Consider the following 13,030-nt stretch of genomic DNA (forward strand, 5'->3'; position numbering starts at 1 on the left):
TGAATGCTTTCAGCCTATCAAATCCAAGTGCCCTGATAAAAGCCTATTTGTTGGCGTTCTGCTTTGGAGAAAGCCATAGGGAAGAGCTCAGCTGGGTCCAAGAGAAAGCTTTGCACCCATTGCTGCTGTCCTCCTTGCACTGTCTGAAAAACTAAACTTGCCCCAGAGGAGAAATGCCATGGGTTGCTAGAGAAAACACACTGATGGAAAACAGTTGGACAGTGCTTAATACAGGGCAACCAACACACCAGAATGAATCGCTTTTTTTCTCAACATAGCTGATCAAATGCATTTCATTTCAGCTATTTGAAATACAGTTTCTAAAAATGTTCTTCCTGTGGGTTAGTTGGCACTGAAACTTCTAAAATCCCAGTGCTGCAAGATTGCTGCAGCTCCCAAACTCGTGCGTGAATGGTATCTGAGCTCACAATACCAAGAAGTCCTGAACCATGCTAGATTTAAACTGAAAAATTTAGTCTTAAAAACAGATCATGAGGCAACATTGGTTATCTTTGCATTGTTGATATTATGAAATGGCAAAATATTATAATAAGATGAAAAGATAGTATTAATAACAGCTTAAGCATGTCTGGTGATCATTGTAATTACTTATTTACTGCGGGGACGCGGTAAGTGTCCCATCTTATCATCTTTATGATTAAGCAAAGAGCTTGATTTCTGTCTCCTAGCCCAGGCCTGGCTGCAACTCCTGGCACTTGGGCTCCTAGCCCCTTTGTCCTTGTCTTGGCCCTCCTTCTCTTGCCTGTATTAATCTGCTGCCCAATACTTTTTGCTGGATGTAACCTACCTTTCCCTGCTACATCATGCTGTGGTTAGCTGCATACCTCAGCTGAATTTGGGCATTTACCTTGCTGATGTTCTTGCCCCCGTGAAGATGCTCATATATGCCTGAAGTGCACAGGTGAAGAGCAAGTTCTGGGGCCACCCCAGAGCCCGTGCAGTGCTTATTTCACCTCCTGTTGCTGCCCTGACATGAGCCTGACATGCTCTCATCCTCTGACTGCAATCCAAAGAAGGAAGGATGTGGAACCCAGCCTGAACTTCTCCCGAATCATCATTTCAGTCTCAATGCGGAAGTTCACCGCACATCCACCTAAACAGCACCAACTTTTAATAACCAAATGGTTGACACTCAATACACTTATGTATGTATTTACTACAGCGGATGCATTGTGGCCAAGGAAAACCAGCCATGAAGTGCTTAGTGGGAGCCCTTGTTTTTTGCCTGCAGATGGGGAGTCCTTTAGCTCACAGGGTGGACGTGTAGCCCATGTGCACATGGTTGGCTGCACTGTGCTCCTGCCAACTGCACAGCTGCTGCAACCTACTCTGCGTGTCTGAGCGGGGTGCTGCTCACTTACGGGATCAGGAACAGCCCAGCAGGTCAGTGACCGACTGATGGCAGTCCTCTCAGTCCATCCCCGACCTCCTGGGTGACTTTGGGCGGCTCTCTTTAGCCCTTGGTGTTTTCATTTTCCTTTGGGGAATCCTCTGCAACACGCACCCCTCCTTCCCGCAGCATCCCCAGCGGCCCTGGCTTCTTTCCATCACCTTTCCGGCAGCGTCCTCCCGCAGGTTAGAGCACAGCCAGCCTCAGTCTGTTTTAAAGCTCACTTATTTTATGTGATCTGGAGGAATTTTTACAGCGCGCCGCTGGGCAGCCAGCCGTGATACTCTTGTTGCTATCTGCCGTTAGGTGTCAGTGTGACAACAACCATGATGTACGAAGGCTATTTTAGGGGCGGGCAAGCCTCTCCGTCCTCAACTTCTCCTTTCGGAATCGGGGAAAACACAACATCCAACCGAGAGGAAGGGGAAGGGAGAGCAGAGCCAGCAACACCTTATTTCAGGTTTTTTCCACCGCCTGATGGAAGCTATTTACTAGCAGATAAGTCTGTTTGCGTTTCATTCCGTGCGTCTCGGGCTCCTGGTGCTGTGGTTCCAGAGAGGTGCGATATTTACCAAAGCAGGGGAAGAGCTCCTGCACACACCGCCCCGACGTGCTGTGCTGGGGCAAAAGAAACAGTCGCCGCTATTGGTAATTTGCAGTCTGTAGGAGGTAAACAGCTCTGCCAGCTGCTGAGGTATTCCTGTAAGGTGATGCCTGCTGAGATTGGATAAAATAGTAGGGTTGAAAAAACAGCAAGAAGTTCCATTCATTCAGAAGGAAAGGATCTAAAAACTTAAAAAACAGTTTCAAAACAACTTTTTTCTATTCATTATTTCAGTGTATTGATGGTATGCAAAGTAAGGAAGTAGTAAAAGTGTGATATACATGAAGGGGCTTGGTTTTAAATCAGGTTTCAAATGCTTCCTGAAATGAGATGACAAAGGTGGCAAACAGTTTTTGTTTAGATGGGAGTTTTGAAAGTTAGTACGGATATGAAATAAAATTCAGTTTTGGCGAAAAGAAAAAAGAAAAGAAAAGAAAAGAAAAGAAAAGAAAAGAAAAGAAAAGAAAAGAAAAGAAAAGAAAAGAAAAGAAAAGAAAAGAAAAGAAAAGAAAAGAAAAGAAAAGAAAAGAAAAGAAAAGAAAAGAAAAGAAAAAAAGAAAAGAAATTGTCAGAAGAAAATTATTTTCAGAAATATTCTTCTGATCCCTCTAGTGTTGAGAATATCCCAAGTACTTGTAGGGTGGCATTTCCCCTTTTACCTTTGAAGCCAGGAATGTTCCCACTGTTGACTTGGATCTGATTAAGATCGGGGCAGTGCAATGGCCAGCTCAGGTTGGCTTTCCCAGGGATCAGGGAATCTGTTGTGCAAGAAAACCCTTTGGGGACAGCTTTGCTTTTCTCATGCCTCCTCAGGGATAGGAAAGATTGTGAGCATTGCTTAACTTTATTGCCATGATGTTCTCCCATTCCTTGTGCTTCTCATCTTGCCTAGAAAGCTGTCTCCAATGCTGTGGTTTGCACCCTAGAGCAGGACAGAGGCAGCAGGGTGGCAGGCAGGCAGCTAACATCTCTAGGAGATGTGGGCTGCGAGCAGGGCTCTTGCTGGCATGTAGGGGAAGGAAAGGATCACTCGATAATGCAGGAATGTGGAAAGATGCTTTATAAGGGCAAACTTTCCCTATTGAACCTTAATTGCTTTCCGTGGACACAAAATGCGCTTTAAGTGATGAAAGGAGCAGCTGACAAGCAACACTGTATTCAACAGATATCAGAGAATGCAGGCTAGGTTAATTACCTCCTCTTAAAAGAATATATATTTCTTTTTCTACAAAGGTGAGCATCTGTCTGAGACAGAATCTTATCTCCAAACTCCTGTTGTGCACTTCAGTGAGAAAAAGAGTGAGGAAGGGAATGAAATGGGGCTGGGGGAAGGCACTGGGATATTTCTCTTGGCATTTTTCCTCCGTTGGCCTCACTGCCCACTCAGGCACCCTCCATGCTGACCTGGACATGGAAGTCTTTAAGGCCTTTGGGCACCCAAACCAGATGTCAGCAAGCCCGTGCAGTGAGCTGGCCAGGTGAGTGACAGCCCCAAAATGCCTATCAGGGAGAAGCTGCCCTGATACCTGCTTCAGTGCCTTCATTAGCCACACCTTGCTCCTAAATTGTCAAGTGTCAGTCAGAGTGCTCCAGAGATGGTTACAACAAGGTGTGCTCTAATACCCCAACTGCTTTCATGTCCCAGTGCCTTCAGGTGCCTTTAGAAAACGCATCCAAGTTTTATCTCATGCGATGGGATTTAGCCAAGAGACTCTGAATTGAGCACTGTATAAGTGTCATTAAGAGAGCTTAGTAGCAGGATGTCAGAATGTGTGTTGTGTGCACGTGTATGTGTGTCTGTGCATACACACAACTTGCACATACACATATCACAATAGCTTTGGCACCAGGGAGGTTTTAGCATAACGCATTGGCACCAAATGTATGCCAAGTTTTGAATTTGTCTCATCAGCACAGCTAGTTTTGTAGCATCATAGGGGTTGGAAGGGACCTCTGGAGATCATCAAGCCCAACCCCCATGTTTCCTATGCAGATATGCACACACACAGACCTGACAAAGCTTGGCACTCCTTTTATGGGAACTTTTACCCAAGAAATTCAAGACTTTGTATCCTAATTCTTAAAGCACAACAACAAAAGCAGGGAGTCATTATTTTCAAATGGACTGGAAAAAAAACAAGAACAAAACAAAACATGCAAGCGTTTTTAATTTTGATATATGTTCCATGGTAATCAGCTTGCTAAAATCAGAGTAAGTTTACTCTACACAGCCTTCCAGCATAAGCCACCTCTTTTCCACGAGTCCCACTGACTGTGTGTGAGCACATTTGTCTGGCAGAAGCCAGCAAGCACTACTGATTTGTAATTATTGTTTTGTTTACAGATGGTATTCCCATTTTTCTATTATTTGGATTAGGGAACCAACCGGTCCCAACTTTTTCTTCATTAAAAGTAAAAGAAAAAAAATCTCCTTTTAATAAGTGTACGCTTCACACTTTCGAACTTCAATAGCATGGAATGTTTCACTTGATCAGAACACTGATTTAATTTACTGCTAGGTTAAATGTTAAAGGTTTCAGTCTTATGACCATGAATTCTCAAATTAAATTCAGCGCATTGCTTAAATTTCTAGCTGCAGTGCATTTAGGCTAATTGCTTTGGTAAGTTGGATGCTTAGTAACTACCACTCTTCTGAATTTTCCTCTTTAAAGGAAAGCAGTGAAATAAGCCTGAGGGGCACAGGTGGGCTCGCCTGTTCTTTGGGATTCACCTGTGGGGTCTTTGGATATCTCTTCCAGTCTGACCACATCCTCAGACCATGTCTGATGAGGCTGTTCTGCTGACAAGGGAGGGAATTTAAACACCTGTAGGTTTGAGCTATTTAAGCTCAAATCAGTTTTGAAGCAACAAGAAAGGCTGAGCGAAATGGTTCAGATTTCAGTCAGTTGTCAGCTAAATGTGTGCACTGGGCCTTCAAGTATTTGGCCAGACACATCTTGATTGCCTGGCTTTTGTTTTCGCCCTTGGAAAGTCAGCTGGATAATAGCCCCTAGCCAAAGCCTATTCTGCAATGCTGTAAGTGGGCAGGGCCTGGGGGGCAGCGGGAGAGCTCACCCAAAAAATACCGAGCCATCTCGACATATTTCCTGATTTATTTATTTATTTATTTTCATCTGCCGACTTATTTGCTCTTCTTCCTTACAACATTAACCATCAAAAACACTCGGACTGAACTTTATCGCCATTGATGCTCTTCCCCTCGGGAGGAAACCACCGTGCAAGCACAGGGAGATGGAAGCAGCAAGAAACCTCTGCTAGCTGCACACAGGCAAGCCCCAAGCACCAAGCCTGAGTACCTCGCTTTTTCCTCTTTGTTTACTGCTTTTTTAAGGCTTTTAGTTCTCACACAACATATATGTCATTAAATGGCCGATGCCTCTTTGCACACGTTGTTGTGATGGCCTGTGGCAACCTGAATTAATTGTTTCTGTAGTTGGTGGTGGTTACTAGTAGTAATTATTACAATTTGCATTTATAAAAACACCTTTCATCTAAGGATCTCAAAATGCTTTTGCGCACATTTAATTAAGCTTCACAACATCCTGTGAGGTAAGTGTCAAGAGCATTTTTATATCCCCTTTTACGTCGGATTCCCCAAGAAAACAAGGTCAGTCCCTACCGTGGCTGGTGTTTGGGTCACATCACACTAGCTCTGGATGAAGCAGGACCTAGGGGTGCCGATCTCGGTCACTGTGCGTATCCCACATCACTGCATGGCAACTGCGTACGCAGGCAGAGCAGCCAAAGCCCAGATCTCCGGTCTGAGAGGGCCAGTTCCTTCCCTTGGAGACTTCAGCTACAGAAAGGTCTTGGGAGGAAAAACTTATTAGTACATATTGCACAGGACAACCTGTGCTGCAAAGATCCCTTCTTCATTTTCCACCATGAAGTTTAAGCCCTCTCTTTGCAATCTGTGCACAGCAAGGCATTGCTACCGCAGCTGAAGGCAAGGAACCAGCGGCAAGCAGTGTGAAGGTGCCCTTTAGAAGTCTCTCACATGTCCTAGCAGAGGCTGCATGCACTTCATCTCCAGCCTTGTACCCAACTCTGCGCAATGAGCCCTCCCAAGACCAGGAGTATCCTAGCTTACCACTTGGCCGTGGCATTTAGATGCGAGGACAACACACGCTTTGGTACTTGACAGGACAACAGCAGAAGACAGTTTTCAAAAGCCCATTTCTTCTTCATAAATGCGAGTGTTTGAACTGAACCCTGCTCCCTGTAAGCTTTGGATGAGCCCTGAGGAAGGTAGGTCTATGTAAGTGCTGGCAGCTTGGGTAAGAAATTCCAGGGCTGTACCCTCAAGAGTTCCTCACCATCCCATCAAATTGTGAGGGGTTGTATGCATACAACCAGATTAACTGTTTTGAAATAATTTTGCCTGTGGATGACTCTAATCCAAAATGCAAGCCACATTTCTAAACTAAGTGGACTTACAGGTAGGGAATGATTATTCTGAATAACATGAGAAAGAAAGTTATTTGTCCATAGATCGTTCTGCCAGCATGTTCTGAAGAGGGTTGCCTGGCTGCTGCCTCACACTGTTAGGTTATAAGGCAGGAATACAGTCGCATATTTGTCAACAACCGAGTTTGTTGTTGGCTGAAACTTTTCTCAAAGCAGGTGTGCCAATGGCAGGAGAGAGGCACAGTGTCCTTGTCCAAAGTCTTGCACACCTCTCTGTCCTCACCTGGTGTTATTTCTGGTTTTACCTAACAGCATGAAATCATTCCTGAAAATATCCTTGTTTGTTTCTAACAGCAGAAAACTCAAATGGGAGAGACTTTGATGCGTCCCATTCCACTCATAGGAGATGCCATTAGCAGAGAGGCTTTGTCCTGGTGTCATTGGAGGGGCAGCCCAGAGATGCCTAGGGAAAAGCTTAATCATTCCCAGAGCATCCTCCCAGGGACTGTGTTGCCCAAATCCTTTCAGTTCCCATAAATCAATTTACAGGATTCATTCTGCTCCCATGTTTATCCTGTGGCATAAGAGCACACATTGTTTCACTTGGACTGACACCATCTGCTTCACTTCTAGCAGGAGTGGACAGTCAGTGGGCTGAGACTGTGTTTTCAGTGACAGTTCTTGTAGGTTTTCTTCTTTCCCACCGATCCAAACTTGTCTTTACTGAAGGAAAGGGAAGGAAAAAGGAAAGGAAAAATGGAAAATGGAAACAACAACGACAGAAAAGGGAAAATGGAAAATGGAAAAGAAATAAAAAGAATGAGAGTAAGGAGAAAAAAAGGAAAAAGGAAAAAAGAAAAACAGAAAGATAATGTAGGAGTGAGCTCAGTCTTGCCAGAATACATCACCATGGGGATCACAGCATCAGGCCCACAGAGGGTCTTGTTGCAGCTGTGGCAATAACTTCAAACCAGCACTCTGGGGTTTGTTTCTTTTTTGGGGGAGTTAAAAATTCTGCTTGAGTTACCTCCCATAGCAAAAATGCCTCCATGGATACTGTGTTATCCTCTTTGGACCTCAATCACTCCCAAAGATTCAAGATGAACTCTGCCTGCCCAGGCACCAGAGTCAGTGCCCCGAGGAATTTCTTCATATCTCAGGGATATGCAGGATGTGTACTCGCATGCCCTCGCTGCCTCTCAGCACCAGCTGTACATGCAGTTTTGCTTTAGGAACCTGTACCTCCAGTATTGCAATATCTCTTTCAGTTTCTGTCATCAAGAGTTTAAATACAGTTCAGATCAGTGTTAGTGGCCCAGCTCCAGCAGAGGAGAATTGCTGCAATTCGTTATCTTGACAAATTAACTGGTCTGAGGCAATTCCTTTTTGAGAGAGATACAATTAGCTAACTCTTGAACTCTAGCCTTGCTCCAGCACTACAGCAAAGACATGCACCTGCTCCAGAAGTTTTGATAATACAACTAAGAACTACTAAGATATTTCCACTTGCAAATGTATTCCTGCACCGGGAGCCGTAGCATGCCCTGGTCGTGCCTCGCTGTCCTCACACTGCTCTCGTTCCTGCTGTAAGGTGGGCTGATGGTGCAGCCTGTGCTGTAAAGGGCTCTGACCTCATCTGACTGAAAAAAGCCTGTATGAAGACCCAGGTGATCATGTTGAACAGCACCTAGGGGACGGTTCTGGTTGTGATCCCTCAGTCCACGTAGACCTGGTGAAAACAGGATTATCATCAGGTGCCGAAGCTGATGCTCCAGCTTTCCTCACCTCCCACCTGGGGGAGCAGCTTTTTTTCTGCCAAGCAAAGGGAAAACATCCACAGCTACATCATACTTCCAGCCTCCCGTGGGTAGATGCAGTTCCTTTCCATTTCCTGTGGAAAGCAGCTCCTGCCCTCCACAGCAGCTCATCCTTGGGCATCGTCTTCCTTTGCACAAGCACCCCTAGCTGCTATGAGATATCCCTCAACCATTCATCCAAGCCATTTGGAAGCTCTGTGTGGGATGATAAAGCTGTACTTCAGAAGGCTTATATCTTCCTGAAGCCTCTTTGTATGGACCTGGTGGCTCGGAGGTTCCTTGAGCTCCACTTTGAATTCCAAGCCTTCAGCATTCAGAACACTTAAACCTCAGTTTCTTTTCCCCTTTATCAGTTTGGCCAACTTCCAGCTGGCAGCGTTTGTCTGCAGGCTTCCATCCTGCATCTTGTGCTTGCAGGTGTCTCTCAATTAACCCCCCAAAATGGTTTTCTTCTCCCCTGGCTGGTGCATCCCCTCTCTGCTCTCAATGCCTGCAGGGCAGGAGCTGGCAGGGAGCAGCTGGGTCCCTGTGCTGGAGGTGCTGAGCAGAGGGTGTGCCCTGCATGCAGTGTCAAGGGTGAGCAGGAGAGGAATACGCTGCTTGGCAGCACTTGCTCAGCATGCTCTGGGCTGAGGCTTGCAATGCTAGAGGCTCTTGGGCCTCTGTGGCATCTCTGGAGCACCACAGAAGAAAGATGAGGTCTTCCCTGAAACAGGTTGCCCAGAGAGGTTGTGAAGGCTCTATCCCTGGAGGCATTCAAGGCAAGGCTGGATGTGGCTCTGGGCAGCCTGCTCTAGTGGTTGGCAGCCCTGCCCACAGCAGGGGGGTTTAAAACTAGATGATCTTTGAGATCCTTTTTCAACCCACACCATTCTTTGATTCTATGACTCCCGAAGTGCTTTAGCTTTGGTGCTCCAGAGCGTGCACCCATGCAGCAGGAACCTCTGTGTTTGCTAGCACAGCCTTCCTCTAGAACTAGGTGGTCACACAGAATGGGACAAAAAAAGGTCTGAAGTACCACTTACTGAACAAAGAAAATGCCTAGTCACCAGGAGCATTCTCCTTCCTGCGCCTGTTGTAATTGCTCAACACGAGCAGCCCTGGGCAGCTGAGCTGAGCTTTGGCACTGTGGCTCCTCAGCACTCCAGCTCCTTCTCGTGCACCGGCAGCTGAGAGAAGAGCTGCTCCCTGCTGCCAAGATTACAGTCAGACTTCACAGGGTTTGGGCAACCCGATAACATCTGGAGGCGCAAGCTCTCCATGGCTGGGACATCAGTCAAGCCTTTGGGCGGAGAGGGCCTGGAGTCGAAGCAAATCCTTGGCTGTTCAGGTTTTCTGCTGGCGACCCATCACAGCTTGGTGCTACCACATCTGGATTGTTCCTGTAAGACACACCTTTTTCTTTAAATTAAGTAGTATTGGCACTGCTAGCATAATTTCTGAGGAACCTGATTACCTAGGCTCCAGGGAGATATAAAACGATCTGCTCAGCCTATATAGTGGTTAGCTTAATCTTGTGTATAATTCTAGCAGAGCAAATGAGTAGTGAAGATTGAAATCTCTGCCGGAGCTAGTGAGGACTTGGCATTTCCACGTAAAGAAAGCTTAAAGCCAGGTTTCACTGCAAGCAGAAGGCTGCTAAGTGTCATAGTCTGTCTGCCCTACTGAAAAAAAAAAGAGTTGTTTGTAAATGTTAACTGTTTCTTTACTAGGATCGCATCACTTTTATTTCAATTATCCCTTTTTCTGGCATACTCACCAAAGCCATTTTGCTGCTGCTAATATGCCTAATATCCAATCAGTGAAATAATGACATGTTGTGCTCGTGCTAAGAGTTGCTGCTGCTTAGTAGTGATTGAAGTGCCTTATCTTCTCAAGTATCAAATTGTTAAATTACAGCAGAAATGGGAGGTATTCTGACTGAATGTGCAGCAACAGCTGTACTCAGTGAGTTCTGAAAGTACTGTAAAAACAGTATTTCAACAAGTAATGTTTGTCAAATGAAGGCATGGCAGCTCTGGGAATTAACAAAATAATGTAAAAGTAATCTGAAATAAGAAGCCGCAGAAAACTAGAGCAGAAGAAGAAGAGTTTATATTCCCAACATCCCCCAACAAAGCTGGCTGCTCTGAAGTGGTTTCCCTGCAGGAAACTTGATGAATTTAATAGACTGTTTAATTTAGAAAGACTATGTTGGGAAAACAGTTGTTCCCAGAAGGAGAGCTGCCCATGCATCTGTTGGTAGTGACGTTCCCTCTGAGTTCGGTACCTGGAGAGGCAATCCGTTGGCTGTAGAAATGCCTCCACTTTGGTTGGGTGATGCTTCCTGCTGCAGTTATTTCCCTTAAAAAGTGACACACAACAGCATGAGAGACCAATTTCAGCATGTCAGAGTTAGAATAGTAGTAACAAAATAGAGAATGGCTCGCATAGTACAAGGAGATAGGTGTTTATTAAGGTGGTAGTAGCTGTTCAAGTAAAAAGTGAATTTTGTTGAACTGCCTAAATAAAAAGGTGTGATTGTTGGGGTTCTTACTACGGTGTTTGCAGCACTCCTTCCACCTAACCGTGTGTATTGCTTTGGACTTTTGATTTGTTTCTTTCCAAAACAATGCTATGGTATATTTCTTTCTTCAATAAGAGGAGCAGTGTGCCTGAAGTCTGCGTGGTTCACTGGGAGTTCATTGGGATATATTTGCAACTCCTAAAGCAAAAACCTGATATTTTATCTTTAGCAGGAGTTACATTTTTTAACTTATTGAATTTTTCAAAGATCAGCATGAAGAGTTCTGATTAAATGCTTGCTTCAGCACTTTAAAGGCTCCTTGTGTCCCCGTTGCCTAAGGAGGTCGTGCATTAGGATTGCTCTGTAGACATCAGATTGTACAGAATTGGCTCTGCATACCATGCTGAGCACACTACGAAGAAGTCAAATGGCTTATCATTCACTTATCAACTAGTTTATTTTTCATGCCAAAAAGGCTGGGTTTTTACAAGAGCAGCTGCTGCTTTGTAAATAATGTAATGGCTTCTGTTAAGTAGAGCTGTCGGGTTTGCAAACTATATTCAAAGAAGGTTTTCGTTTTGCTGTGTGATTGCATGCTTTCAAATGTTGGTTGTTTTTTTTTTTTATTATTATTATTCCTGAAAGCACAGTGGAGGGGACTGGAGAATGAAAACAGCTTCTGATTTGCAGACACTGATCCAACAGAGGATAGGCACAGTCAAATAGTGATGCAGGGAAGGCTGAGATCTCAGAACCTGCGCGTCATGTTCGTAGTGCATCCTGCTCCATAAAGCACAGGAGAACTTTCAGGGGACTTGTGAAGAAATATCCTGATCTCTTTCTGCTGGGTGCTAAAGGTGGATTGAGAACAGCCATCAGCAAATGGAGTAAATGCAGAATGCACATTGTGTGGGTAAAACGTTATCCTAACACTGTTGTGACAACTGGGATTTGGTAGATAAATATTTCTAAGTGTTATTTAATTCATATTATTGTATCTGATAAATGATATTACAGATGAAACAACAATGCTAGCCGAGATACCAACTCTCAAGATTTCAGAATTGAGGTTTGGATTCAAATCCCCTTCTCCCAGAGAAAATTGGTCAGTGCCCCACCACAAAAGCATGTGTCTTTACTGTAGGGAGCTCTCATCAGGTTCTGTGGCTCTGAACCACATGTGGCATCGGATCATATCTAACATCATGCTGCAACACTGCAGCTGTACACTCAGACAGGACAGGCTCAGTGATAGCAACCTGAGTTCAGCCTCAGCTATTGATTTGAGGTATGAAAAAGGAGAGAAATTCATTTGCATTTCCCATAGGTGAGAACTGCTCTCATCCCCAGTCAGGGTTCTGAGCAGGGAAGAGAACATGTGAGGCAACATGACAATGGGAAGAGATCAAACTCAACCAAGTCTTATTTTGTTTCTTGATATACTCTCCTCTCCTGGCATTTCTCAGGCTTTTATGTTCCAAAATACCACTGCTCCTTCAAGTAATGGGAAGCCATTGAAATCAGACATTGGTGAAAAGAAATTAAAAAATAGATGAGTGACACCAGTTTGACTCACCCTGTGAGGTTTAGCCTTAACATTTAGAAAGCTAGAGGGTTTGACGTTGCCAAGCACCTAATGAACAGGCAGAATGTGGTGTGGTAGTGAGAACCTTATTCCCAAGCAAGGGGTGTCAGTGCCCATCCTGCAAAAGCACTGCTGGATTTTGCCTGAGCATACAGCAGCAGGAATGCTCTCTAAACCTCTTTCCAGAGCTTTTCACACACACCAAAAGCAGTACCTGTGCCTTTTAAGTTACTGACATTGTTTCCCTTCTTCTCATGGCTGCTCACTGCACAGGCTTCAAGAGGAGGCCTTTAGAGGAACCCACTTCACTTGCCCTAGAGCTTCCCAGACTCAGAGCATTGCTCATGTTTCTCTCTCCCCTCCCCCCCCTTTTGTTTTCTTTTTTTCTCCTTGTGTTTTTTATTCAAGATAAAGGAAAAATGCGCCAAAGCTGGTTTATTATTCAAGGCAAGTCTATTATTTATTTATTGCAGTGTTGTGTGCATGCTTGGAGGTGTTGCCCCTGACCGAGTTGGCTGCTCGCTGCGATTCTCCACGTTATTCCCTCCTTGGGAAAGGGCAGCTCCGAGAAGATAGAGTACTTGAGGAAGCTCAGTTGGCTGCCAGACGTCACCCTCCCGCACATCACAGGCACTAATAATATCTGGGTAGCATGGAGTGTAGGAGTAGTCTGCAGCCA

The 13,030-nt window shown here is 44.9% G+C and overlaps 1 protein-coding gene across 1 annotated transcript in view; it reads left to right on the top strand.

Annotated features, from left to right (window-relative positions):
* WDPCP (WD repeat containing planar cell polarity effector) overlaps positions 1–13,030 on the top strand; it is a 96,526-nt gene that overhangs the window by 71,321 nt on the left and 12,175 nt on the right. The gene's annotated exons all lie outside the window — the stretch shown is intronic.

Source organism: Cyrtonyx montezumae, unplaced genomic scaffold (assembly GCF_038088225.1).
Source record: "Cyrtonyx montezumae isolate F1298 unplaced genomic scaffold, pur_monq_1.0 scaffold_24, whole genome shotgun sequence".
NCBI lineage: Eukaryota > Metazoa > Chordata > Aves > Galliformes > Odontophoridae > Cyrtonyx > Cyrtonyx montezumae.